Raw genomic sequence first — 27,819 nt, 5'->3', positions numbered from 1 at the left:
AGCCATAATTTATTTTCACTGTAGAATGCCATAGAACTCTACTGGATGTCATTATTGACCATAAAATCGAGCTTGATATTTTAGGTTGACTTTTGCTTGTTAGATGTTTCTCTTTGAAATATTTTGAGAAGTATATTCACTGTATTAGCCCAACCTCATCTCTGAAGTATTTCCAAGTTTTTTGGTTTAGGATTTTTTCCTGATAGTTTGCCACTAAAATCAGAAGCTGTGATGTGTTTGAGAAATTCGAAAGCCTTTCCATCCCATAGCTGGTACTCATGCCAATGGATCTCAGGCTAGCAGGGGGAGCTGCTTGCACTCTGCCCAGAACACTGGACACCTGAGCATTTTGATGAGGAGGAGTATGGCTTCTATAGCTGTAGGGCACAAATGAGTCTTTTTTTTTTTTTTGCACCTGGCAAGCATACATTTTCTTTTGCAGATAAGTCCGTGTCTTTTTCCCCCCCCTCTTCTTTTCCCAGGTGGTCCTTATTAGTGAACATACTGTTTTCTGTTTTCTCTTTGTAGGATCTGCATTTGCTTCTCCAGCAGTGTCTAACTAGATGTCCTCTGCAGATTGAACAAATGTGCCGTCTTTTCCATCATCTGGTCAACCCCCAGGTCACCACTGAACATCCTACTCAATGACTTCGATCCATGGATATCGTTCCNCAGGTCACCACTGAACATCCTACTCAACGACTTCGATCCATGGATATCGTTCTCTGTTGTCCATTCCACCAAATGTCCTCAAACCTGGCAGAAAAGGGAAAAGGCTAATGGTAAGAATTCTTCTCCACTCTTCTTTGAAAACTTATTTACTTTTAAGTGCTGCCAGTGTGATATTTCTCTTATGAGTGGGTGGTATGAGAATAGTTCACAAATGTTGATTTTGGATATTGAAATTTTCACCATCTTTTTTGGATTCCTTTCATGGTGATGGAGGAGGAAGAAGATGAAAGAGCATGTGACAGATGACTTTTTCAAATATGCAAACATTTTTAATATTCTGAGCTTCAGATCCCAGCATTCTTTTGGCTTCTGGCTGTCAGCCCTGGCATGACCCACCAGTACCTTAAACTCAATATAGCTAGAGACTCATTTCCTTTCAGTCTGACATTCAGAGATTGGCATTGTCTTTTATCTGTTGCCCCCGTGCTCTACCAATCACTCATTCCCTGTGTGAGTAACTTGCTCTTTCCTCTAAATATTTACCAAGCTGCCACCATCGTCCCATTAGTCTATCTGCCGTCTATCATCTCCAACTGTGGCTCATTCCATCACCTTCTTACTGGGTTGTGTAGGTTGCTGTGGATATCGCACCTTGCCTCCACCCTCCTGAAATGGATCTCATTGAGTTTTACGTCTTGACTAAAGAGCACATAGCAAGATTTTTAGTTCACGTCTCATTTCCATAATTGTCCCATATCTGGATCCATTGAAGTCTTTGATTGGATGGTTCCAGTCCTGGTCTAGTTCCTGAGGCCATCTTGATTCAGTAGGGTGCATGTAAATGTTTTACATCCCTCTCTTCCATAGCCAGTTGGCACGTAGAATTACGGGACTATCGTAGGCCAGAAAGTTGGGGGTTCAGTGATTACCTAGGAGTTGCTGTATCTCTTATCATCCCCTGTCCTGTTCAGACCCGGTTCCCTTTCCTTGTTGTCATTGTTTGGTGTTTATGATTGCAATTCTACCATCCGTTTCGTATTGACTCAGTTGGGGCTTTTACCTGGGTCGCATTCCCTAATTTTTGGCCAGTTACTTAGTATCATCATCTACCCTTCCTGTGTGGTGTCAGCTTGGACTTCAACTTCTTGATAGTTGAGGTGCCTTCCATCTAAGTCGTTCTTACCAAGACTGGTAATCGTGATACCCGAAAGCACTTGGGGAGTAACCCCTTGCTCCCTGGGTCTTGTTTCTTATGGTCACTGTAGCAAATTTCTGCAAACTTAGTGGCTTAGTACAACAGAAATTTAGGCGTTTGCAGGGTCACACTCCCACCAGGGGCCTGTGGGAGGATCTGTTCCTTGTCTTTTCTACCTTCTGGTGGCTGCTGACATTTTTTGGCCTGTGGTTGCCATGCCAGGATCTACCTCCCTAGCCACACTGTCTTCTCCTTCTGCCTCCCTCTTATGAACATCCTTGTGAGAGCATTTAGAGTTCAGCTGGATGACCCAGAATAGTCCCACCATCCCAAGGTACTTAACTGCATCTGCAAAGTCTTTGCTGCCGAAGAGAACATGTACAGTTTCCAGGAATTAGGACCTGTTATGTTTGGAGGCCATTATTCAGACTACTACCTCGTCTTTTAGCCACTTAATGGGGGCCAGTTCCTTTTCCTGGACACCGTGCTCCTGACCATCCGTGAGTCATCGTTAAGCTTGCCAGGCGCTTTGCCTTCTTTGCCTCCTTATCCTCTTCACCTGCACCTGGGCATTGGCCTCAGTCCTGTATATTGAGTTATAGAAAATATCAAGTCCCCTTTCAGAAATATCACCCTGTGATGCTCCCTCTCCGTCTCCCACAGAGGCCTTGCCATTCAGGGCCTCTCAGGTGGTCTCCATGATGCTTCCGTTAACTAGGACATATCTCACTCAACATTCTGTGAGGTATGGACTGCCGTTGACTTATCCAGAATGTGCTTTTCCCTTCTTCTGTACTTGGTGAAGTATTGTTCATTTTCTACAGTTCTGTTCAAGTGTCACATTCCCTGAAACTTCCCCGAACTCCTTCCGTCCCTCCTTCTCCGTGTGGAATTGATTACTTCTCCTGTTCTTCCTCAGCACTCTGTTCATATATCATTCCAACCCTTACCACCTGTATTCTACTGGACTAAGTGTAGGCCTCCTCCCCGCTAGACTTTGAGAGCTAGGAATAGGGTAGTATTCATCTTTTTTAAAATTTTAACGTGACACATGATGCACAAGTGCTCGACATAATATAGAATATAAGCAATAAGTGTTTAATCCATTCAAATGTCAAATGACCATAATTCGGACTCTCTTAGGATATATCAACGTTCAGTACGCTTCTCCCAACTTCCTTATGAATCCTGAAGTAATCGTTTTCTTCAGGTGAGCATCTGTTCCTTGTCTTTTCCAGTGTCTGGTGGCCGCTGATCTTTGGCCTTGTGGTTGCTCCCCTCCAGTATCTGCAGTGTCTACCTCCGGGATCGCTTTTCCTGTGTAGTGTCCATTTTGGCTTTTGTTTCCAGTATAAACTGACTGAAAATATTCTAATTTGTATATTCCACACTTTGATTTTTATTCACCCTTGGTCAAGGGGGTCATTACACTTACTCCTCAGTGGAACCAATTTACCTTAATATGAGACTTTACCACACCTGAAACTATCATCAAGACACTGTTGTCTTCTAGAACTGGACCTTTAGGTGAGAATTCGGAATTCTGTCTGTCAGGGTCACTTCTTTCAACTTATTGGTGATCTGTTGAAATGAAACCTTGGCTTTGTTTTGTTTTGTTTGTTTGTTTTTTCTTTTCTTTCCCTCTATGTTTTGTTTTGTCTGAGTAGATCTGAATTGGAGGTATTTTCTCTGCCTTTTCCCCTCCATCATTTTAAATGTTATGCCCCATGAGGTTTCTGCCGCATAGTATTGCCTGCGTCTGTTTCCTATTTCTACAGCCTTGAGCGTCTTAGGACTTTTGTAGAGGGTGCTGGTATTTTATTACATTGTGTGTCTTATATTTATGAGAAACTCAAAGGGCTTTGAGGATTTTCCTTTTTGGTATCTAATCTTCTAACCGCTCTCTGAGGTAGGCAGCGTGAAGCGTTATCTCCATTTTGCAGATGTCATAACAGAGGTATAGGACAACTTGATGGAGACCCCGCAGCGAATCAAGGGCCAAGTGTAAAGCGGCTCCCCAACTTTTAACCTCCACTCCTCTCATCTGGATGCCAGACAACTTAATTTTAATTTTTACCACCTATGCCCATTTGGGTTTTGCTTGAAATGTTGGCAGCCATCCTCAAGTAGCTAGAGTTCCAATTTTAGTGTGAATTTTTCTAGCTTTTGTGTCTCTTCTCATTTGTTACACACACACACACACTCACACGAGTGTTGGTGTGTATGTGTGTGTGTGTAATAAAAAAATTACATACTTTCAAAAGAATTTACATACAAAATTGGGTTCTGCGAAGGGGTTGCTTGGTCTGGGAATGAACGAAGGCTTGGAGCATTGCTAGTCTGTTTGATACTTTTTGACTTTCTTGTCAATTGAATATGCCTCATTGGCACCAGCTACAGACCTGAAAACATTTCAAAACATAACTCCTGGCAATAGGAAATTTAAGAAAGTAATAGTAGGTCCTACTAGCAGCAAATGTTTTCTCTTTAGCTAATTCTTCATGCAAGTGATGGGATCCCCAAAGTGGGCTCATACAGCAACTTTCATATACTTTTCCTCAACTGTTAAGCTTTTTCTTTTTTCACTTAGAGGAGAGTTAATACATTTTTTTGAACTCAAAATGCTACTGCCAATGTCAGTTCTTGAGATTTGCTGTGTCTTTAAAGGGAATGTCTTGAGGGGCTCTGTGTGTGCTGTGGACGGTGTGTGGCAAGGCTCCTTTCTTCTGTGGGACTGAATTTGGAATGCCCCCGTCTTTCACCAAGAGGCGTTAATTATACCATTGCTCCTAGAGCACTAAGAACTGCCTGGCAGGGAAATTTCCCCACAGTTTCTGGAGTCTCTGAGGCACAGTTTCAATTTCTGGCTATGGAATGGTGGTGAGGCGGGCTCGGACCAGCTGCCTTAGGGATCAGCCTTGAGACCCCTGATTTTCCCGAAGCCCCAAGAGGGGATTGGAGCACCTGGTGGGAGAAGCAGCTTTTGCCACCCTCCCCTCTGTCTGCCTTTCCTCCCACCCACTGTACTTCGGAGCACCACCCAGCTGCAGTGTTTCTGCCTTGAAACCATTTGGAGCGGCTGGGATGGAGGCCACCCAGGGCTTCTGTGAGCTGCTGTGGCTGCAGGTCTGCTATTGGCCAGAGCAAAGAAGGTTCTTACTTATCGGCACTGAACATGGGTGGCCGTGATCCCTTAGGATAATGCAATTTCTCACTGTCTGGGGGTGGCAGCTTATTGTCCGCCTTTCCAGCTTTGTTGTTTGAAGCTGGTTTGTGAGGCTTCTGGCTTTTGCTGACTCACAGATGCACACAGAAGAACTCTGGCCCTCCCACCCTCTCTCATCCCCATTTAATGGCTTTTCAAAATGACTAAGAAGTAACAAATCTCCCTGGAAGGGGGTAACCGGCTGAAGTCATAAGTGGGAGGAATTGTACACACAGGTCCTCCAAGTCTGAAAATCCTCGTCTTCCTCTTGAGCTGCTATTTCCTATTCTGTTCCTGTCTCCCCTCTTGTAAACGTTCCAGGCTGGGCCACAAAGCCTAAATGTAGGCTGGCCTGCCATTTCAGGGGCCCTCACTCACATGGGGGGCCTTTTGCGGATGAACAAGTTAGAGGATGGTATTCCTGCTTCCCCGACAGAAAATTGCCATTCCTAATGAACATTTTATGAAGAAGCCTCCTTCACCTCCCTCCCTCCCTTGTGCTGAGCTGTAATGAACATGAATGAAGAACTCGATTCCTGGTGCGTGCACCTGGGCGTTTTGTGGAGTCGCTCTTAGCAACACGCCGTGAGAGCAGGCTGGCAGTTGATGGATTTCTAAAGGAGAAGATCAAGCTTCTTCACAATAGAAGCTTATAGTTTTAGAAACTGCATAGATAGGAGTGCTGTAATTTTGCAAGATTTGGCAGGCATCCGTGAACCCAGTAGCCACAGTGACTGTGCCTGAAAAACGTAGAAAGTCAGCTTTCCTTCTTAATTATTTTTAAACCATGTTAGCACATTCTCAGGGTCAGTTTCAAGACTTCATTGCAGTGATATATTTTTTTTTCTTGCAGTGAAGTCATGGTCTTAGGCTGTTTTTGCATGAAATAAGACTTTATTAATTGAGAAAGAAGTGAAAGTGTGCAGAGACAGCACTGCTAACTTGGGGAGCATGTGTAAACTTCTGATAATTGTCACTACATCCTGGCTGTGCACTTGGAAAATTCTGATTGTATTAGATCCCCTAAGTTGTGTGGGATCTTGCCCGAATAGAAAACTCACTGAGCTGGTAACATGGGCACCTTTCTTAATGATAGTTTAGACTAATAACAACATACAAAAATAGTCTCATTCCTCTATTTTATTGTCATCAGTTCATGAAAATACTGCCAAAGGGCTGGAAAACCAAGTTTTCTCATGCTTTACAACACAGGTCCCCAGGGACCCTGAGCCTCATTTGTCCTGAGTAATTTTCAAAAGGCACTCTGTCCTTTAGCTCCCCGTCAGCATCCAGGCTCTCTTAAAGCAAGCGGCAGCCTGATACAGATACTCTGTCAGTTTCTAGGCAATGGAAGGTTCTGGAAAGTGGATCATTTTCCCCCTTCTGGTAGATACAATGTAAGTTTTAGATGGGGCGTGTGTGTGTGTGTGTGTGTGTGTGTTTGACATACACATAAATAGCTCATAGTACAAAATTCGTGAAACCTTTCGGTTTCCCTAAGGCTTGTCTCCAATGTTTGTGCCTTGAATGCAGATTATAATAAATAGAGGCTGGCTCTGTCTGGAAATGCTGGACATCTCTGCCTGAGTTAGAACTCTTGTTCCAGGCCTCAGGGGATAAAGACAGAGAGTTGTTTTCTAGCTTGCCCTGGAGCCCCTGAGCGTTTGCCGATTGACATAGCTGCTCTTCTCTGTGTGCAGAATCTTGCCGCCAGCCTCCCATGGTGCAGGGAGAGCACAGAGAGAAGTGGGAGGAGGGAGGTCTATCAGTCAGCCTCTACTAAATGTCAGGCACTGTGCTGGGTGCTGTCCATACATTTCATGGACTCTGGACCACAGCTTTGAAAAGTCAGTATTTTGTAAGTGGGGCAATGCTGAGCTTCAGAGCTCAGACTTTAGTGCCAGTCCACCAGGATTTAATTATAAATTTGCTGCTCTTAGAGTATGTGACTTCCCCATGCCTCAGTTTCCCCATTGTAAAGTGAGTCTAATACAGGACCAATGTCAGTTGCTTGTTGTTGAGATTAAATAAGGAATTGTAAAGTGCTTGGAAGAATTCCTCCTGTATAGCATTAGATACATGTTTCATAAATAAGGGGATAGAGATAGAGGTTAATGTGCCCAGTTCGTAGAAGGAAGTAGCTGGGGTAGGGTCAGAACTTGGGTCTGTTGGCTTGGAAGAAGTGATCTTTCTACCTCACTGCTCACCACACTTCCTTTCTTTTCTTCCTAGTTCTGCGTGAGTTGGTATCCTGGCTCAGTTCTCTTCATTCCTCCTCACCTCGCCAGGTCAGGGGTGGGTTTGGTCCCTATATCATTCTGGTTTTTCCATGTTCTTGGCCTTGTAGAGACATTGTAGGGCCCATGACCTAGAGCTTAAATGTTAAAGGTGTTCCGTGCAGGCAGGTGATAACAGCTCTTTTCTCCAAAAGACTTCGGGGTTGAACTGACCCATTTTAGTTGCGTGGTCAGGATTATAGGATGGATTCAGCAATCGTGTGTTGTTTTCTATGTTGGTTCTTTCCCTCTCTCCAGCATGGAATTCTGTGTCCTGGGCTTCCCATTGTACTTACTCCAAGCATTTGACTTTCTACTGAGCACACAGAGAACGGCTCAGGGGTATTTGAATTGAGGAAGGAGAGCACCACATCTAACAGCCTTTTCCTGTCTCTAAACAGAAAATACCAGGGGACAGCATTTTTCCTTTTTATGGTGGCAGGTTCAAGAGTTTATAGTCCAAATTTTGGGATCTTTGACATGTCCTTTGCTTCCTCTGGTAATTCCTTCTGCAGTTTCCGTTGTAAGCTTGTGTCCCTTTCTAGGTCGGCAAATGTTGTGGAGTTGGCTTGAACCTGTGTATCTCATGCCAGGTCTCCTTCTTTTACACTCTCTTAACAAATGCTGTTTAAGGTGTGGAACCTATTGACAAAGTCCTCAGGTGTGGTGATGAGGAACACAACATTTGGTCTCCAGAAATGAAAATATAGAAGGGATTTGATTACTTTTGCCTCAGTCCCACCTAACTCACCTACCCATGTCCAGTTTACTTTGGACTGGAGTTTTCAATAATGTGAACATTTATGTAAACTCCAGTGGGGTTTTTTTGTGTTTTTTTCTGACTGAGGATACAGGGTCTTTAAGGCAAGACAACACTATTAATAGCATGTGGATGTGTGTGGTTTATTTTTGTTTTCAAAATGGAAATGTTTCTTTGGGGTTTTGGCAAGCTCTTTGATATGTTGAAAGATGAGAAAGCATCATTTGGGAAACTCAGCCCTCATACCATATTAGGAAATTTACAGTGCCTCGGATTTCACATTTAATGTTTTAATTGCCTGGTTTGGTAATAGAAAAATTTCAAACTTCTCTCTTTCATTTAAAGTTACCACCACTTTCCCCCCTGTCTCCAGCGGTGGGCTGTTGCCAGCTTCTGTTTCCCGCTCCCGGCCCCAGCTGGGGCTGAGGAGTTGCCCTGAGAAAGTAGTTCATCACATGTCATCTTGAATGACTGTGTTTACTTCTGACATGTGCAGTTGTTTTCCGGGATGCTTGTAAATATGCTAAAGGTGCAAGAAAACCTGAGTTGTATTTTTGAAACTCAGAGGTTCTGTTGGAATAGAGGGTGCTACTCTGAACGTTACATAAAGTACGTCAGAAATCAAAGAGAACGCCGCCATCTTGGTCTGGGGACAGTATTTAAGACATACACCTGTACATGGTAGGAGACAGACACACAGATGGAAATGGCATGGCAGAGTGGAGAAGGAACAGAAGTTGAATAGTTCATGGAGTTCAGGCCTTCTGGAAAAATCAAGACCCAAAATAAAGTTGACATTTACTCTTCGTATAAATACCTTCTTGTGGAAGAAACAGTGGTGAAAGGATTTCTAAAAGTCATTTCTTGCAGACAATAAAATGTGGAGGGAACAAGCCTATACATCATCTTCAGTGTCATACATAGTCACAAGGTTTAGAAGGGAAATGTGCTGTTGTCTGGGGGAATTGAGGCTCCATTACTAGGCAGCCGAGAGTTCGGATTACGTTCACTTTTCATGGACCACTCTCTCTAAATAGAATTCCAATTAAAATGTCTATTTCGTGTTTCAATATCCAAATATAATTTTTAATTATAGAGTAATCCATGCTTAGTGTAGAAAATTTGGAAAATACAGGAAGACCTCCAGAAGAAAATAAAAATAACCTATAATTATATAAACCAGAGAGAATTTGGATATATTTTTTTAGTATTTATTCCTATGTGCTTATGTCTGTATGTATTTTTATGTAAATAAGATCTCACTATATATGCATTTTGAATTCTAATTTTCTTTTTGTAATAATAAATATGGTATTTAATGGTCCCATTGTAATTCTTGATAAGTTCATCCCAGAATTTCCCCATGGCGTTTCCACCGGGCTAATTGTGGTCATGGTGGTTTATTATGTCAGGTTAAGCAGTACCAGGAAGAACGTGGGGAATCGGGTGCTCAGCAAAATGTTGTTTATTGATTTCACTGGTGGCAATTTGTCTGTTTTGTCTGTATTTCCTTTTGCTTTTCTGTTTCTTCTATCTTGTTCGTTTTCTTATTTAGGACTGAGGATCTCTTGGTATCCTCGTTGTGGAAGCCATGTTCCCTGCTTGCCTCCCTCTCTCTCAGGTGTTACCCCATGCACGTCGTATCCTGTTCAACTACCACAGAATCTTGAAGTCTTCAGAAATAGAGCAGCTAGCTAATTTTTTCCTGTCATTTCTCATTGGAAGTTTTTGTTCTCTTGTTAGCCTAATTAGTGCTATTTTCTAATTCTTAATATGATTCTTACGTCTTTCCTTCTTTGCCAGATCTCCACATTTTATAATCCAGACTTGGCTCTCTTTTTTGTGGGAGGTCCCCCCCCCCCATTTTAGAAAGGGAGCATGGCATATATATGTGAAGATTTTAGAGATCAAGCACTGAACAGTGAAATGTGGGCCCTTGATGTACTAGATCCCGGAGGGGAGGGATGGGTGTGAGCTAGTTTACTCAAGAAAGGCTTCATAGAAGGGCACCTGGTTGGCTCAGTCAGTAGAACAGGTGATTCTTGATCTTGGGGTCATGAGTTTGAGCCCCATGTTGGGCATGCATCTTACCTTGAAAAAAAAAAAAGGTGGCTTCATAGATATGGGTGACAGTTTTGTGGATATGAAAGGATGGCAGGATTTACCTGGAACACAGGGAAAGAGAGGGTATTTAATGATTGGGAAGGCAATAAACAAAGACCCAAGAACTATTAGTAGTAGAGTTTGGTGGAAATGAACATGGTATATAAGTGCAAAGTTGAGGGTAATAAGGATGTCTGCTTACAATGGGTGAAAGGGGAACATAATGATCTCCCAGAAATCAATACGTGTGCTATCTGTGGAAGCCCACCATGAATTTCTGAAGCCCCTCGCTACACCTGCTACATGGGTCTCTTCAGATTCCTGACAGCTGCTGTCCCTGTGGTCATTATCCCGGCTCCTTCTCTTGTCTCCTACCAGAAATGCCCTTATCTACAGATGCTAACGTTTTCACAATGAATTTCCCAAACGCTCTCTCATTTGATGCTTATAATAATCTTGGACAGGCATTGCTACGCCAATTTCAAAGTGGATATCTGAGGTTTGCTGAAGTTAAGAAACTCTCCTGAGAACTAACAGCAGAAGTGGACCGTGAGGCTTGGGCCCAGATGTGGTCCCTGCTCCTTGCGATCAGTCATGCCATGCCCGCCATTTAGGCCCATGCTGTTGGTTCATTTGCTCATTCACTGGTTCACTCATTTTTGGCAAATCTTGATTGACCACCTTCTATGGGCTGGGCCCCATGTTAAGACAAAGATGAACAAAACTCACTTCCTGTTCCCCCTTCCTGTTGGATAGGATTCTAGATGCAAAGCAGGCCATTATAGTCTCCTTGTGGATGTACCCTGAAGGAGGTCAAGGCTGAAATTTTGGCATGGACGTAGCTTCCCGGGAGGGGAAATATGTCTTAGCTGAGATATTGGGAAAGGGAGAAGTATTCTTTGCAGGAATCGTGATCTAAAGGGCAAAAGGTGAGAGAGGCCAATGGTATACTTGGGAGCTTAAAAATAGTCGACTTTGCCTGAAATCTAGTGTGCCAATTAGGAAATGGCAGAAGATGAAACTCAAGAGGTAGGCAGATCACATGTGGCCTCAGAAACCGTGGTTAGAGACTTGAGCTTCTCAGAGCACCGGGAGGGACCCCTGGAAGGTTATGGAGCCTGAGTGACAGGCCCAAGTTGGCCACGTGAGACGGTTCCTCTGAGGCCATGAGAAGGATCACCTGCCAAAGAAGAGCCATTAGCAGAGGTAACAAGGGAACCTTCTGTTCTTCAGGCTCTGGAGCAGTGCAATGGAGGAATCAGAAGCCGCCTTCTAGAACAAAGCCACACAAGATGGAGAGCGGAGCAGGGAAGTTTGCTGTCTTACGTGATTCTGATCCAAATGCATACAACTTCCTCCTCTTCTCTTAACATCTGTGAGTCTGACGTCAGGAAAATGGCTTCAAAAGCCATAGTGTCAGCATAGATCCGGCATTTGGACTACCTTTCTCCAGTTGGGTAACCAAGGCCAACTGCGATTTCATTAAAATGATATACTTTTCCCTTTGTCTTCAAGCCATGGGTCTAAAATAGCAAGCTGGTGTTTTTTTTTTTTGTTGTTGTTGTTGTTTTAAAAATATTTTTCTTAAAGTTTAGAATTGTGGTAAAATATCAGTATACAGCTAACGTTAATAAAAAAGGTATGAAAGAAAACGTAGCCCAGGAGCTTTTCACTCTGGATTGGGTTCACCATTAAGGGCATGCCGCAAGGTCGGGCAAAGAAGCTCAGTGAAAATGTATGTTTCTAGAGCACGTACAGGCAGGCAGCGAGGTCAGGCTGGCAGTGTAGCTGGACTTGTGTCTAATGGAGCTGCTTTTTTCTACATAAGGAAAACACTTGCCTCTTGCAGTCCTTTCTACATTTTTCTCATAAGTAACTCCCTTTAGAGAGTACTTCTTTAATTTGTTCTTCTCTATCTTTCCAAAAAGAAAGACGATAGATTATCCCAAAGAGCTGGTGGGAAGGAAGGAACCAAGAGCAGAAGGTGGAGGAATGAGCTCCACCTATAATGGGACTATAAGGACCCTAGCTTACAGGGTCCTTACAGTCCCTGGAGAGCTCTGAACTTGCCTGGTCCCCTTCAGCATCCCTCAGGTGGCCTCATTGTTTCTCTTACCTGGGTAGAAAGAGTATGTGACTCTCCTGCCTGCCTTGTAGTCTCGTTGCCATGGAAACTTCCATTCCACACACCTGATTCACACATCACGCTTGGCTAAGTCCAGACAGAGGTCACAGACTGGCATTTGCCCTTTGTTTCCCCTTCTTGTGTTTTCTGGGCACTTAAAAATGGATACAGAGAGATGAGAGGGGGAGTGGTGTGAGAAAGCTTTGTTGGCAGGGGTAGAAATTTGGGAGTTTCCGAAATAATACCTGTAAAGGGAAGAGCAGAGCAAATGGAAAAGTCTGTATAGTTTGAAGCTTATCATGCAAGGAAAAGCTTTGATTCAGGGATATGTCTGAAGATAATTTTCTGGTTTTTCAGGTGAGATAGGAAATGAGTAGAACAGATTCGGGAGCCTGTTGCTCCTTAGAGGGTTTTCTATCCCATTTTCACCAAATTACCTAATACTCTGAGGTCCATGGGATACATGTTAAGACTGTAACCTGGGTGTAGGCCAACCATCAATTACAGGTGTGTATTAACAATCAAGTCCTCCGATGATGCTTCTTATACCGTGGCTTGACTTTTATATAAAGTACAGTATTTTAGAAAGCACCAGTCATCTTAAGAAAAATATCATTAAATCAATACACATGCTGGAATATGTTTCTGTTTCCCCTCTGGTTTCTTTCTTCCTCTTGTATGGGAACTCCTTTAATACATAACCTGGACGAAAGGATCTTGCAGGAGACATTAACCTTCCTTCCCAGACGGTATTTCTCAGATGTAGATTGAGACATTTTCTTTTGGTTCCTGTTTATGAGGCCAAGTTTTAGAAATTAAAAAGGAAATTAAAAAGGAAAAGACGTTCACCTTGACATGGTCCTCCGTCTTCCTAAAATGTGAGGTTTCAGACCTGTATGTGGCAGAGCCAGGTGTCACCCATGTATTGGCAGCAGCCACTCCTGCTGGCTCTTCTGTTTCCTCCAAATTTGCTCATTTTCCTCCTATGTAGGCGGCCTCAGTTTACAAAGTGTGCCCTCACAGCAGTCAAGAGGCCTAGTTTGGAATCTACCAGACCCAAGTGAAAAATGTCCTCTCCCTTGTATTCTTGGACACACATATATTTTAAGTTTTTATTTAAATTCCAGTTAGTGAACAGTGTAGTGTTAGTTTCAGGTGTACAATTTAGTGATTCATCACTTCCATACATCACCCGGTGCTCATCTGCACAAGTGCCCTCCTTGATACCCATCACCTGTTTCACTCATCCTTCTACCCACCTCCCCTCTGGTGACCATCAGTGTGTTCTCTAGAGTTAAGAGTCTGTTTCTTGGTTTTCCTTTATTTCCCCCCCCCTTTGTTTTGTTTCTCAAATGCCACATATGAGTAAAATCATATGGTATTTGTCTTTTTCTGACTTATTTTGCTTAACATTATACTGTCTAGCTCCATCCATATCATTGAGAATGGCATGGTTTCATTTTTCTATGGCCTAGTAATTTTCCATTGTGTGTGTACACACACACAAACATACCCCACTTCTTTATCCATTTATCAATCGGACAGTTGGGCTGTTTCTGTAATTTGGCTGTTATTGATAATGCTGCTATAAACATTGGGGTGCATGTATCCCCTTGAGTTAATATTTTTGTATTCTTTGGGTAAATACCTAGTAGTGCAACTGCTGGATCATAGGGGAGTTCTATTTGTAACTTTTTGAGGAATCTCCATACTGTTTTCCAGAGTGGCTGGACCAGTCTCCTTCCCACCAGCAGTGCAAGAGAGCTCCCCTTTCTCTTGGACGGATTTTATTAAACTCAGTTTCCTCATCTGCGAAATGGTGTTACTAATATAAGGTTGCTGTTAAAAGTACTGTCATTTAAAAAGTGCTTTGCCTAGTGTCAGCTACATAATGTCTATTATTGTCTTGCTAGATAATTTTAGAAATCACAGTATAGCATCTGAAAGCATCTTCTTGCCATCAGTGCTACTGAATTTGTTGTTGCTGACTTAGGCTTGGACGAGGATAGACGCTGGCTAAGAATATGAACGGTGGATTAAAAGAAATGGATAATTCTTTCCAACAACAGAGTGTGTGCGCACACTCTCCCTCTTTCTCATTCTTGTGTGAGCCCAGTCTAGTTTTGGAATCTCACTGCAGGTTTTCGCAACAAAACGAAAAGGTTGCACACTTAACGGAAGACAAAAGGCTGTCATAGAGACGGTCTTGTTTGGAGAGAGGTGATGCTCCATTTACATTTCCCGGCAGTCATGGGGAGTATGTGTGCGAATTTCCTTTTCGATGATCCAGGAGCCATTGTAATCTTCCTGCCCCTTCTGGAATCTCACCTTCTTTACCCTTCTTTTCTTGTCAGATTGTCTTTTTTTTATTGTGGTAAAATATGCATAACCTAAAATACATCATTGTAACCATTTTTAAGTGTATAATTCGTTGGCATTAAGTGCTTCCATATTTTTGTGCAGCCATCACCGCTGTCCATCTCCAGAACATTGTCTTCTTCCTGAATTGAAACTTCCACTTTTTTTTTTTTTAAGATTTTATTTATTTATTTGACAGAGATAGAGACAGCCAGTGAGAGAGGGAACACAAGCAGGGGGAGTGGAGAGGAAGAAGCAGGCTCATTGCAGAGGAGCCTGATGTGGGGCTCGATCCCACAACGCCGGGATCACGCCCTGAGCCGAAGGCAGACGCTTAACCGCTGTGCCACCCAGGCGCCCCTGAAAACTTCCACTTCTTAAACAAGAACTTCTTATTCTCTGTTCACTGTCAAAAGCCATGGACGGTGTCCACCATTCTACTTTCTGTCTCTGTGAATTCCAGATAGATACTTCGTATTAGTGGAATCATGCAGTCATTGACCTGTCGTGACTGGCTTCCGCATTGCAAGCAGGTGCTAGAATTTCATCCTTTTTAAGGCGGAGTAACATTCCATTGTATGCTGATACCACATTTTGCTTACCCATTCATCCGTCAGTGGGCATTTGTTTACATGTTGGGCTGTGGCGCATAATGCCCCGTTACTCTGGTGTGCAACCATTTGAGCCCCTTTTCTTCTTTTATTTTGGTCAGAGATGGTGAGATGTTCTATTGCATCAGGGTCCCCATTGTGGATTCTTCAGTATCCGTAGAATTGATCATGCTGTGCATTTTCTTCTGGTCTTATTGTAATAAAAACACACCATAAAATGTGTCATTTCGATCATTTTTAAGTGTACGGTTCAGTGATGTTAAATATTACTTATATTGTTGTGCAATGGATTTTTCGACTTTTTCATCTTGTAAAACTGAAACTCTACCTGTTGAACAACAGCTTCCTTCCCTCCTCCCCTAGATCCCGACCATCACCATTCTACTTTCTGTTTTTATGGGTTTGACTACTTTGGATACCTCGTATACGTGGAATCAGAAAGTATTTGTTCTTTTGAGATCGTCTTATTTCATTTGTCATCATGTCCTCCAGCTTTTTCCATTTTGTGGCATATGGGAGCTTTTCCTTTTTTAAGGCTGAGTAATTTTCCACTGTATGCATCTACCACATTTTGTTTGCCCATTCATCTGCGGATAGACATTTTGGACTGCTTCCTCCTCTTGGCTATTGGAAATCATACGGTAACGAGCATGAACGTGGGTGTGTGTATATATCTTAGAGTTCCTGCTTTCAGTCTTTTTTTTTTTTTCCTTTCCCTTTGAATGTATATTGAGAAGTGGGATTGCTGGATCATATGGTCGTTCTATTTTTAGTTTTTAGGGAACCTCCACACTGTTTTCCATAGCAGTTGTAGCATTTCGCATTCCCAACAACCGTGCCCACGAGGGTTCCAGTTTCACCGTATCCTCACTAACTCTTATTTTATTTCTTATAGGGGTCATCCTGATACGTGGGAGGTGATATTGTGGTTTTGATTTGCAGTGAATCTTCTTAAAACAGTCTTAAAGTATTAAAAACCCACAGTTGGACTGCGAGAATAGGTAGATTTGGGGAAAAAAGCAGCCTCCCAGGCGAGTTGCTTCATCTCCCTGGGCCAGTTCCTGGCAGTCTGTCTGCTTGGTCTTCTGCACGGCTGTCTCCACCGAAGGACTGAAGGTTGAGCTTGGTCTCCGTGGTGTGGCCTGGCCGACAGACAGTCTGTCGCCCGCTCATCCTTTCTGAGTCCTGGGTGATTAGTAAGCATTTTCTCAGCAGCAAATGACTCAGAATGAAATGTAGCTCTAGATAGAAGTTATTTCAAAAACCAACTACGCCTCACTCCTTTTTAACCATTCCTATTGACTATTTCTATGTTGATTTAAAATTATTACTGCTGGGTGTGCCTGGCTGGCTCGGTCGGTGGAGCGTGTGACTCTTGATCTTGGCGTCCTGAGTTTGAGCCCCGCATTGGGTGGACAGATTACTTACAAATAAAAGCTTTCAAAGAATTAGAAAAAATAAGAAGATCACGGCTGATCTTAAGTCAATATTCATTCATTCATTCATTCATTCATTCATCAGCATTAATGGAATATATAGAACCATGCTGTCCAACAGAAATATAATGCAAGCCACATAGGTGATTTGAAATTTTCTAGTAGCCATGTTAAAAAAAAACAAGAAGCAAAACAGGTAAAATTAATTCAACAGTATATATTATTCAATGTGATAGATCCAAAATGTTATTTCAATATGTTATGAATCTAAAAATGGATGCGACAGTCGACTTTTTCATCCTGAGTCTTCGCAATGTACCATGCATTTAAAATTACAGCACTTCTCGGTTTGGCCACATGTCAAGTGCTCAAGAGTCACATGCATCTAGGAGTCACCTTATTAGGTGGTGGACCTAGCATACTTGGTCAAAGACATGATGTCCCGCAAAGGTCAGCCCTGGGGTCTGCCTCGTGTACCAGATGTATCCCTAAATGAGAAAGACGGTGTTTGTGTGCTCAGGAAGGGAGATGTGCCTGCAGGGTCACACAAGCCCAGAGGAGGGGCTCCCTGCAGCCGATGGGGGTGGTTCTGCCACCTCTAGACCTCATCCCTTTGAACGAGTCCCCTGGGGGAGGGCACCAAGCTGGAGGTTTGTATGGGACCCAATCCATCAGATATTCAATTTTGCCTCGTATGTTGAGAGCTGCTGGCAAGTTTACATTTAATTACAAGCTCTGCTCTCGCCCGGGTCTGTGAGCTGGGATTTCAGCACCCCAGCTCAGTGTTCCCTGCCTGCCTTTGACTCCCATGGGCAGAATCGCTCATCTAGCCTCTGGGGGACCGTCGGTCCACCAGGTGCAAGGGCTCACTCCTTGGCCTGCAGCACCTGTGCGAGGCTAACAGTGTGGCATGCAGCTGAGGAAAGGAAGGACTGCATCATGATTTTTTTTTCCATGTCCAGACACCCCTCCCCTCCCCCTCGGGAAGGGACACCAGGAGCCCTGGATGTTCATGGGAAGGTCTCTGTCGTCCAGTGGGCTGCCCTGTGGATCCATCCTGAGCCCCTCCGTGCCCAGCATCCCAGGCAGTGACCGAGGTGCCACGTGTGGGTGGAAGGGTTCCTGTGGTCAGGCAAGCCTGTGTGTTTCCCCAGGCTCCCTGCATAGGGAAGGCGGGTGAAGATGTGTTTATAGAGAGTTGGCCAGGAAGCGCAAGGAAAGGGGGGGGAGCTGCCTTCCCTACGCTCCCACCTCCTTTTAACTTTCCCTTCTGGCCTTGCCCAAGGCCAAAAGAGGGACAGGAATTTGGCAAAGCCTAAGTAGTGTGGTCTTGCCTACCCCTCCTTCTTTTCCCCCCTCAGGTTGCCAGGCTGGACTTGTTCTACCCAGGTGCATCAGCACTCGGGGACTCGACACTCCTTTCCTACTCTTGATGTAAAAAAGGCTCGGAAATCATGTTTCTTTCCAGGAGATGAGTGATATGGCAGAAAGAGAGAGGGTCAGATGAGGCCAAGGGACCGGAGCCGGAGTCTTGCCAGACTCTCACGTCAGCTCTGTGACTGCTGGGCGGCCTCTGCCTCCGGGCTCCCTGCTGTTGAATCCCTCCCGTGGCAGGCGGAGTCTGGGTGGGACCAGAGGAAATTGGGGGGGACGGGGATGAGCCTGGCCCTTCACAGTGAGGAATGCTGCCAGCCTAGTCGAAGGCTCTGTTGCTGACATCACATCTCTTTTAATCTTAATTTCAACTTTATTAACATAGATTTCTCCAGGAATTCTGTATGCCTCCCACCCATAGGAATCTGGTCTGTAGCCTAATGATTACAAGAACCTAAATAATTACCTAAAGTAAAGGAGAAGCCGAAGTAAAACTATTTCCTCTCCTGGGACAATAAAAAGGATGAACATGGAAAAACTGCTCTTACCATTAGTTCACACTCACAAAACTCCTTCAACTCAATGTGGGCTTCATAATGGGCCTTAGCAGATAGCGTTGTTACTGACAAGAAGTGTTGAGTCAGGGAGTTAAGTCTTCGAAACGAAGACGGATGAAGAAAGGGGAAAAGGCCACACTATTTGAACATGCATACTTAACATCGTCCCATGTTAGTTGACCCCCGCCACCACAGTTTGCTTTCTCTGGTTTCTTACCTGTAGTCAACTGTCATCTGGAAACAGGATCCTCCTGGGGTGTTGTGAGAAGGTGAATGGCAGTCTCATGCTGCCTCATGACGCCTGCGTCATTCACCTGCCGCCTCATGACGCCTGCGTCATTCACCTGCCCACCTTTCATCCCATAGGCGATCTTTCCTCTCCCATCATCACAAGAAGGGTGAGTACAGTGTAACAAGACATTCGGAGAAAGAGACCAACCACATCCATGTAACTTGTATTATCGTATATTGTTGAAAGTGTTCTATTTTATTATTGATTATTGTTAATCTCTTACTGAGCCTAATTTATATATTGAACTTTGTCATAGGTGTGTATGTGTAGGAAAAAACAGTTCTCTGTAGGGTTTGGTACAGTCTACAGTTTCTGGCATCCACTGGGGTCTTGGAAGGTTTCCCTGTGGATGGTGGGGGGCGCCCTGTAGTGAAAGAGGATCATTGTTACTGCTGTAGCTTGTGACCATATACATTTTGCTACTAAAAATAGTTTGCATTTCTTTTTCTGGATAGATTGATTTGTGTAAGTCCCTTGGACTGGTCAGTAGACCAGACCAGAAGCTTGCTGTAGTTCCTACATGGGACAGAGGCACTGTGAGCTATGGCCAGCAGCCTGTGGGCTCTGGGTTTGAATTCTGGTTCCACAACTAATGAGCCCTGTATGTATTACTCAACCTCTCTTAACCTGATCTATTTTCCATAAAATCGGAATTACAAATTTATGTTTGTGGAGCTTATCCATGCAAAGATGATCTGTGTAAAATAGCCCACAGTGCCTGACAAATACAGAATTTATGGGGAAATATTAATTCCTATTGATACTTCTGAAAATGCTGAGTTTAATTGACAATAAATAATTGCCCTTGTTTATTTTTGCCAGTAACTAAGCAATACATTGTTTGGTTAACAGTTTGGCCTCTTTGAAAAATTCTTTAATTATGTATACTTTTTCTTTGCAGCATTGCAGGTGTGTGTGTGTGTGTGTGTGTGTGTGTGTGTGTATGTATGTGGGTGGAAGGCCAGTAATTACCTCTTGCAGATGGAGCTGCCCAAATACAGTCTTTCCCATAGCAACTGAAAAAATGAAAAATAAAAGCAAAAAAACACACTGGGGTTACATAATTGCTGTCCCTGGCCTAAGAGAGTAGAGATCATGAAGTTTTTTTGTGGCTTCTGGCTTTCTTCTGGTTGAAGGTGTTGGGTGAAGATACAGAGGTCCTACTGACTAACTGAACAGGATGCTGTCGCTTGCTCTGAAGTGAGTAAATTGGTCAAAAGCACAAGTAGGAGGGGAAGTTGGGGTTTAATGAAGGGTAATTATTAATGTTTCCATGGTTTTAGCAGTTTAAAAGCTGGGACTTGAGGTGAAGTTGTTGGTTGTAGGGAAACAGCCCACAGACATTCAGACATATTTGAAGTTCAGTCTCTTGGTCTTCATTATAATCTGAAAACTGGAAGCCAGGGCCTCCGAATAACACAGCCAATGGGTCACTTCATATTAACAGTGAATGCTAATTATCCCATGTTCACAATGGTACAGGATGTAAAAAGCTACAGCATTGTTTTCAAATCCCAGTTATGTGAAGAAAGTTTTACTTGGGAAGTGAAAGAACATTATTTTGGATTACTAACCCTTCTTTCAAAAAAGATAGATGTTAATTTCCCTGTGGCCTAGGTGGAAGGAAAAACATGAGCTTTGAGTGAAAAAATGCTCTCTTTTCCCAGCATCCATAAATTGATCTTTGTATTCCTTCTTTTTGTATCCCTTTCATGAAGATTGACGTCCAAGAGTTCGTTTATTTGACTGGAAGAGAATTGACTTTTCCACTGGAGATTTGGCTTTCTGGGTCCTGGAACAAAGACAGATAAAACTATTAGCTTCCATTCCCAACCCCCAAATGTTAAGCTCATATTTTGTTTTATTTCTAAAAATTATTTTTGCTTCCAAAGACCCATGAGGTCATGTATAGGCCCAACTCTGCATTACCAATAATAATTTGGGGGTAGAAAGCGCGTGAAGAATTGAAATCTTTAAATTCTCCTAAAACCCAGCTTTCAAAAATGTCTGTGCTCAGCTCTTTAAATGTAAGTGTAGGACAGAAGAGTAAGAGAGGAGATATTACCATCTGTGAGTGCCTATGGTTTAGGACTCCTGGAGTCTGGAACTCTGGCTTAGAAATCAGCCTCTTCCAATTACCTAGTCAGCACCGGGCAATATTTGTAATTTCTTGGTGTTCTCCTTTCCTCATTTGTCAAATGGAGATATTCATAGTTTTCGGTGTTTTTTGTTTTTGTTTTTTGGTGGTGGTTCTATTAGACGAGATATATATGTGACAGTTTGTAATCTATTGCACATTCTCTGAATCTGTCTTACCTGATAGGGGGAATAGGAGGCACACACAACCAGTAGCCCGAGTAAATATTTTATATCATTCATCCTAAATTATCAAGAGTGACTATAAACTAACAATCTCCATTGTCTGACCTCCATCAGCTGTAATTGCCCCAGTCCTAAAAGCTGCTGTTGTTAAGGCAAAAATGTAAGAAACAAGATCCATATCCTTGTTCTTGCTTACCCTTCCCCATCCATCCGTCCGTCCGTCCATCCGTCCATGATGTCCATGAGGCCATTTACCCAAGTCTGGCTAAGTGACTTTTTCTTTTATCCTTTCTGGACATCCTGTATTGCCAGTTTCAATATTCATAAGCTGTGGGAGCTGGGAATTTCTTTCTTCCCAGTACTAGTCCCCTTTTTTGATGATAGTCTAGGTAATAAAATTCGGAACTCTGGAACAGTGGTGATTTACTTTAGCCTGAAAGCTCAGGGCTTTTGCCATATCTCTGCTCCAAGTTTGTCTTCTACCTGGAACTAAGAAAAGCTATCCATACCTTCCATCATCCTTGCCCTATTCTAATCTAGCAGTAGTGACTCTTTTCAAACAGTGTTCCTTAAATTTCTTCCCCATGCCTTCTCATCATTGAAGAGGGGGATGGGCATTTTGTTGCTCTCTCAACTCATTTTGGTTGAAACCAGTATTGGAGAGTCGCCTCTTCAGTGTGTGTGCTGGTGGTGTGAACATAGCATCTCCTGTAGGCCCCACACTCCCCTCAGCAATCCTAGGGCTTGTGCTCGGTCTAATCCCGAGCTCATACTCTGTGATCCCAGGACCCTGGGTGAATTCTGCACACAAGTTATTGACATTCAGCCAAGAGACAGGACTGAATCAGCGGTCTGATTAAATATGTTAGACATAGCATAAAAAGTCCTTCCAGTCATAAGAAATGGTCTGGAGTCAAGAGTGGAGGTGTAGTCTTGGTTTTGCCACTAACTAGAATTGTAAAGGTGGTAGGATAACTTGATTTTTATGGACCTCATATCCAAATATGAAATTTTTTCATATTTTAACTTATGTGATAAGACTTAGAATGAATTACCATTAACACTTCACTCAGCATTATGGTTCTGTGTTTAAGTCCAATACTTTTGATTATTGTTTTTTATTAAAGATTACAATGTTTATATTTTCTGTTACCTAAAGAATATCACATGGTATTCAAGATTGGTCAGGTCCATTTGTGTGCTTGACACTCAAAGCACACTGGAAGTAGGTTTCTAGGACTTCGACTAGTTTGCCTCACCCAGTGGGGGAGACTTTTCTCATAAAAGCAACCCAAAAAATTGAGGTAAAAATGACCCAGTGTCATGGATTTTAGTGGGTCATTGGAGAGGAATCTGGATAGAAAGTAAAAAAATAATAAGTCTGAGTTCAAGAGTAGACGTTTTAGAATCCCTTCTTTTTGGAAGTTTTAAAAATGGAATGAGGAGATTAGTTTATTCAGGTATTCTCTGAAGACAAGAGAATTTTCATTGGCCTTCTAAAGACTGAATTTCAACTTTAGCCAGTGTTCAGTTCTTCTCTTTAACATAATCCTCTGTTGACAGTTTATGGATTATTTTCAGATGAAAGGTGGGTATGAAAGCCAACAAAACTGTAGTTGGAAGGTAGACGTGCTCATTCAGAAAGCTTTGTATGAAAGCTTGTTCCTCAGAAAGATGTCTGAACCATGAGCCAGCCTCTCCTCGTTCTTGTTTTAAAATAAACGTATTTGTAGACTTGTTCTTGGCACTTTGTGAACCATTCATGGAGCCATTTAAGGCATGGCCTTTGCACTGATGTTGAGTCAAGTGAATAAAAGCTGTTTATAACTTCGTATTCGTCTCCAACATAGACACTATCTCTTAAGTAAATCATTTTTATATTAGTCTATATATAACATCATGTGGGAGCTTTTTCTCTTGCTTTTTGTGTGACCCGGATTGCTAATGTAGACATTCATATCTCCTGACAGTGTGGTTTTCTAGGTTCTCTTTACATTCTAAATTGGCATGAGCCAAAGTTATTTATTTTATACTTATCAAGGGGATAGCACTTTTTACTCTATAATAACCAGGGCTCACAGTAAGTTTTAGAGCTGTTCCAATTTTCTATCTATGTGTACAAGGATACCCTTTAAATAGATACTCATATGGATGAATTAAGAAGCGTTTTCTTATTCATTTATATATTGCCCTTCCCCATCAGTTTTGTTCCCCACCTGATAGTTTGTTTCTGTAGATGACCTCATGGAGTTTGGTTGTCCTTGAACGCATTTTGTGTTAACTAGATCTGAGAGGATGAGGAATGGTATACATTTTTTCCCAGAAGATTAAAATCATAAATATCAGTGTGACTATATTTTATTCTTCTTTGGTTCTCTTTCTCCCTTTTAAAATCAACTTTACTTTTCTAGGACAGCTTTAGGTTCAAATTGAGAGAGAGGTACAGAGATTGCTGATATACTCCCTGCCCCACACATGTACAGCCCTCCCCGATTACCAACATCCCCCACCCAAGGGGTATATTTGCTATAATTGATGAACCTACAGTGACACATTGTTATCACCCAACATCCGTAGTTTTTATCAGGGTTCATTATTGGTGTTGTACATTTTATGGATTTAGAGAAATGTGCGATAGTGTGCATCCATCATTTACTGTCTTACAGAATATTTTCACTGCCTTGGAAATTCCCTGTGTTCCACCTGTTCCTCTGTTCTCACCCTCCCCAACACAGGCAACCATTAGCCTTTTTAATATCTCCATTGTTTTGCCTTTTCCAGAATGCCATAGAGTTGGAATCATATGGTATTTAGCCTTTCACTTAGTAATACGCATTTCTGTTTCCTTCATATCTTTTTGTGGTTTCTTAGTTCATTTCTGTTTAGCACTGAATAGTAGTCCCTTGTCTGGATGTACCACAAGTTTCTTTATCCATTCATCTTCTGAGGATATCTTCCAGGTTTTGACAATTATGAATGAAGCTGCTTTAAACATCTGTGTTTAGACTTCTGTGTGCACACAGTTTTCAACCCCTTTGGGTAAATACTAAGGAGCATGATTTCTGTGTGGGAAGAGAACGTATAGTTTTATAAGAAACTGCCGAACTGTCTTCCAATGTGGCAATACCATTTTGCATTCCCACCATTCGTGCCAACATTTGGTTTTGTCAGTGTTCCAGATTTGGGCCCTTCTAATAGGTGTGTAATGGTATCTCGTTTTAACTTGCATTTCCCTGATGACATATGATGAACATCTTTTTGCACACCTTTTGCTGTTTGTATATATTTTTTGATGAGGTGTCTGTTAAGGTCTTTGGCCCAGGTTTTAATTGGGTTGTTTGTTTTCTTACTGAGTTTTCTTTAAAGGTTCTATGTATATGTTGGATATACAGAGTCTTTTATCTGATATTTCTTTTGCAAATGTTTTCTCTCAGTCTGTGACTTCTCGTTCTCTTGATAATATCTTTCACAGTCAAAATTTTTAATTTTAATGAAGTCCACCTTATCAATTACCTTTTTTCATGGATTGTATCTTTAGTGTTGTATTTAAGAGGTCACTGTCAAGCCAAGTTTATCTAGTTTTTCTCCCGTGTTATCTTTTTGGAGTTGTATAAATTTGTGTTTTATTTGTAGATCTGTGATCCATTTTGAGATAATTTTTGCGAAGGGTGCAAGGTCTGTCTAGATGCACTTTTTTTTTGCACGTGAATGTTCAGTTGTTTATCCCCATTTGTTGAAAAGAGTGTCCTTTTTCCATCGTATTGCCTTTCCTCTTTGTCAGAGATTAGGTGACTGTATTTATATGAGTCTATTTCTGGGCTCTGTGTTCTCTCCTTCTGGTCTGTTTTTCTCTTCTTTCGCTAGTGCCACACTGTCTTGATTACTGTAGCTTTACAGTCAGTGTTGAGGTTGGGTAGTTTTAGTCCTCCAACTATGTTGTTCTCCTTCAGTGTGGTTGCTATTCTGGGTTATTTATTTTTTTTATGCATTTAGTGGCTTTCATAAAAGCTGACCTTGGGTTTTCACAGTAAAGGAAAGTGGATTTTTTTTTTTTATGGAGAGTCTAGATATAGGGGATAATCATGATAAATACAGTGTATCCTAGAAATTTTGGAAGGTTGGAAAGAGTGACTTGTTGACCATCCTTTTACTAAACAGTGAATCTGCAACTGTTAAAGAGATCAGCTTCTGACCAGAAAGCACTGTTACAGGAAGAAAGGTTTCAGTTCTTAAATTTCATCGATCTGTGAAAGATAGTATTTCCTTTCCTCTGTTCAGCATGCTATTTTCCCAACAGAGTTTCAGTGGCTCTTCACACATTGAAGGTAAAGCAGATGGTCAATGACCACTGGTAGTTGGCTCCAGTTTGCCCTTCCAATAGTGAAACTCTGCTTTGTGAGCGTGCTAGAACAGCGGAGGCAGTTTGGGGAGGGGGGGGCGTTGCTGGATTGAGAACACGTGGCTCACATCCCCATGCTGCATTTATTAGCTATATGTACTTTGTCAAATCATATCTCCCCTCTGAATTGTAGTCTTCTAAAGGCTAAAAGTGTATGTGTGTGTGTGTGTGTGTAGACTTCTGTTTTCATCTGTGATACCGTGTGTGTGTGTGTGTATATACTGTGTGTGTGTATACACACACACACACACAGATAACTGTTTTCATCTCTGATACCATGTAAGTAAATACCATGCAGGGTCAGAAATTTAGTTGTTCCTTCACTCTATATTGTGGCCAGTTTGGATTTTGTACTATATGAACATGGGGAATTGAGAATTTAAGAAATACTCCCTTCCTTGCTTGCTATCTGTTTAGGTGGTGAATTATTCTTTTTCTGTTAAGATCAAAATATTTGGGTCACAAACCAGTGCTAATTTAATGGTAGGTTTGGGGCACAAATAAGCTGTTTAGAAGTTAATACGTAAAAATGACTGTACACGAGTCATTTTGAAGTTTACATCCAAACTTTAATTTGATGTGTTACTCAGTTATGAAGTGGAGAGAGAACATGAAATCTGATTTTATCAGATTACATATACACTATTATTTTTTGTCCTTCTCTAAGCCTGCAGAAATATCCAGGAGGATATAAAGTTCAGTCTTCTCAGATACTGCTCACCATCTGTTTTCAAAGTGAAAAATGAAGCATCATATGATACTTTTATTATCCTCCACTAAGGACAAACTTAAGGGAAAGAGGTCACTATCCCCTACAACTAGCTTGATACTAACATTGCATTTTCCATAATCTACTTTCTTGGTATAGTTTTCTGGTAACCATTCACCCTTTCTTGGCCCCCTCACATACTTATTGCAACAGATATTCTTGGCTCAAAGAAATAGGGAACTCATTCATTAGGAATGTTTGGGTTTTTCAGAAACAAAAAGTAGTTTTGATTTCCTTAGGGTTTTTTTATTCTTTCAGACATGATCCAGTGTGGAAGGGAGGGAAAGTAAAAAGAGTATCTTGGAAAATGATGTGAATCACAGCGAGTAACAGATTAAGATACAAGTATATATATACATATGTATATATGTATATATATATAAAGATTGCATGGATCATCTATAATTAGATGCTTTCATATGTATTACGTTTTATCAAAAGCATTAGCTATGGTGACGCTTGACTAATCTCATTGGACAGAGAAGGAAACATGCTCAGGGAAGCAAGTAACTTGGCTTAAAACATTGCTAGTAAGCATCAAAATATTAAAAAAAAAATTTTTCTGTAGTCTGTTGTGTGTGGCTCAAAAAGATGTCTTTTGTGCAATCATATGGGTTGTAGTAAAATCAATACTACAATTATGTTTCCTTTCAAAACCTTTAATGGTTTCATGCCCTATAGGAACATATTTTAGGATCAGGTCTTTATACTGCCATCTATGCCACATACTCAAAATGGCAGTGACTGTGGCAGAGACCTGCTCAGAAGGAGCATTTTCTCATCTTCTGGAATGTTCTTCCAAAGGAATGATGTAATAGAGAAGAACATTCAAAGATGACCTTATAGCAGTGACTATTACTAAATGCTTCATGTGTGCCACATATGTGTCTCTTTTCTTTACTTGTATTGACTTTTTTGCTCTGCACAGTGCTCCTGGGGTAGGTACCATGATCTTTCCATGTGCATGTGAAGTGGCTGAGGCAGAACGGGCTTCATAACATGCCAAAGTCTCACAGCTAGTATGGGTTCAAACCCAAGTCCACTGGCTCCATGGCCACTGTACAGTGCTACCTCTTATCCTGATAGGTGAGCAATTATGCCTCCCTAAGAGCCTTGACTTGACCTCAGTTGACTTAAGAAATAGTTTTTTGTGTGTGTTACCAAGCCATCATATTTTTTCATTCAATATAAGTAGTTGCAAAATGTAACTGAAGGCATAGCTGGAGGGTAGGAGAGGATTAAGTCAATGATTAGCAAAAGCTCTCTGAGCACACTTCCTGGAAATCAAAGTGTTAGCTGCACATGGGGACCCCGAATGTTGGGAGAGAGTTGGGATATTTTGTGCCTTTTCCCATAGGTGTCCCT

At 42.0% G+C, this 27,819-nt stretch overlaps 1 long non-coding RNA gene across 3 annotated transcripts in view; it reads left to right on the top strand.

The window, feature by feature from the left end:
- Nucleotides 1-669: 669 nt before the first annotated feature.
- LOC105234804 overlaps nucleotides 670-27,819 on the top strand; it is a 308,636-nt gene continuing 281,486 nt past the window's right edge. For all 3 annotated transcript variants that reach the window (XR_004625355.1, XR_004625354.1, XR_004625353.1), the window contains exon 1: nucleotides 670-782. This is a non-coding gene — a long non-coding RNA (uncharacterized LOC105234804). The remainder of the gene's footprint in view (nucleotides 783-27,819) is intronic.

This window comes from Ailuropoda melanoleuca, chromosome 5 (genome assembly GCF_002007445.2).
Source record: "Ailuropoda melanoleuca isolate Jingjing chromosome 5, ASM200744v2, whole genome shotgun sequence".
NCBI lineage: Eukaryota > Metazoa > Chordata > Mammalia > Carnivora > Ursidae > Ailuropoda > Ailuropoda melanoleuca.
Note: the sequence above shows the minus strand (reverse complement) of the source record. Positions and strands in the feature narration are given on the sequence as shown.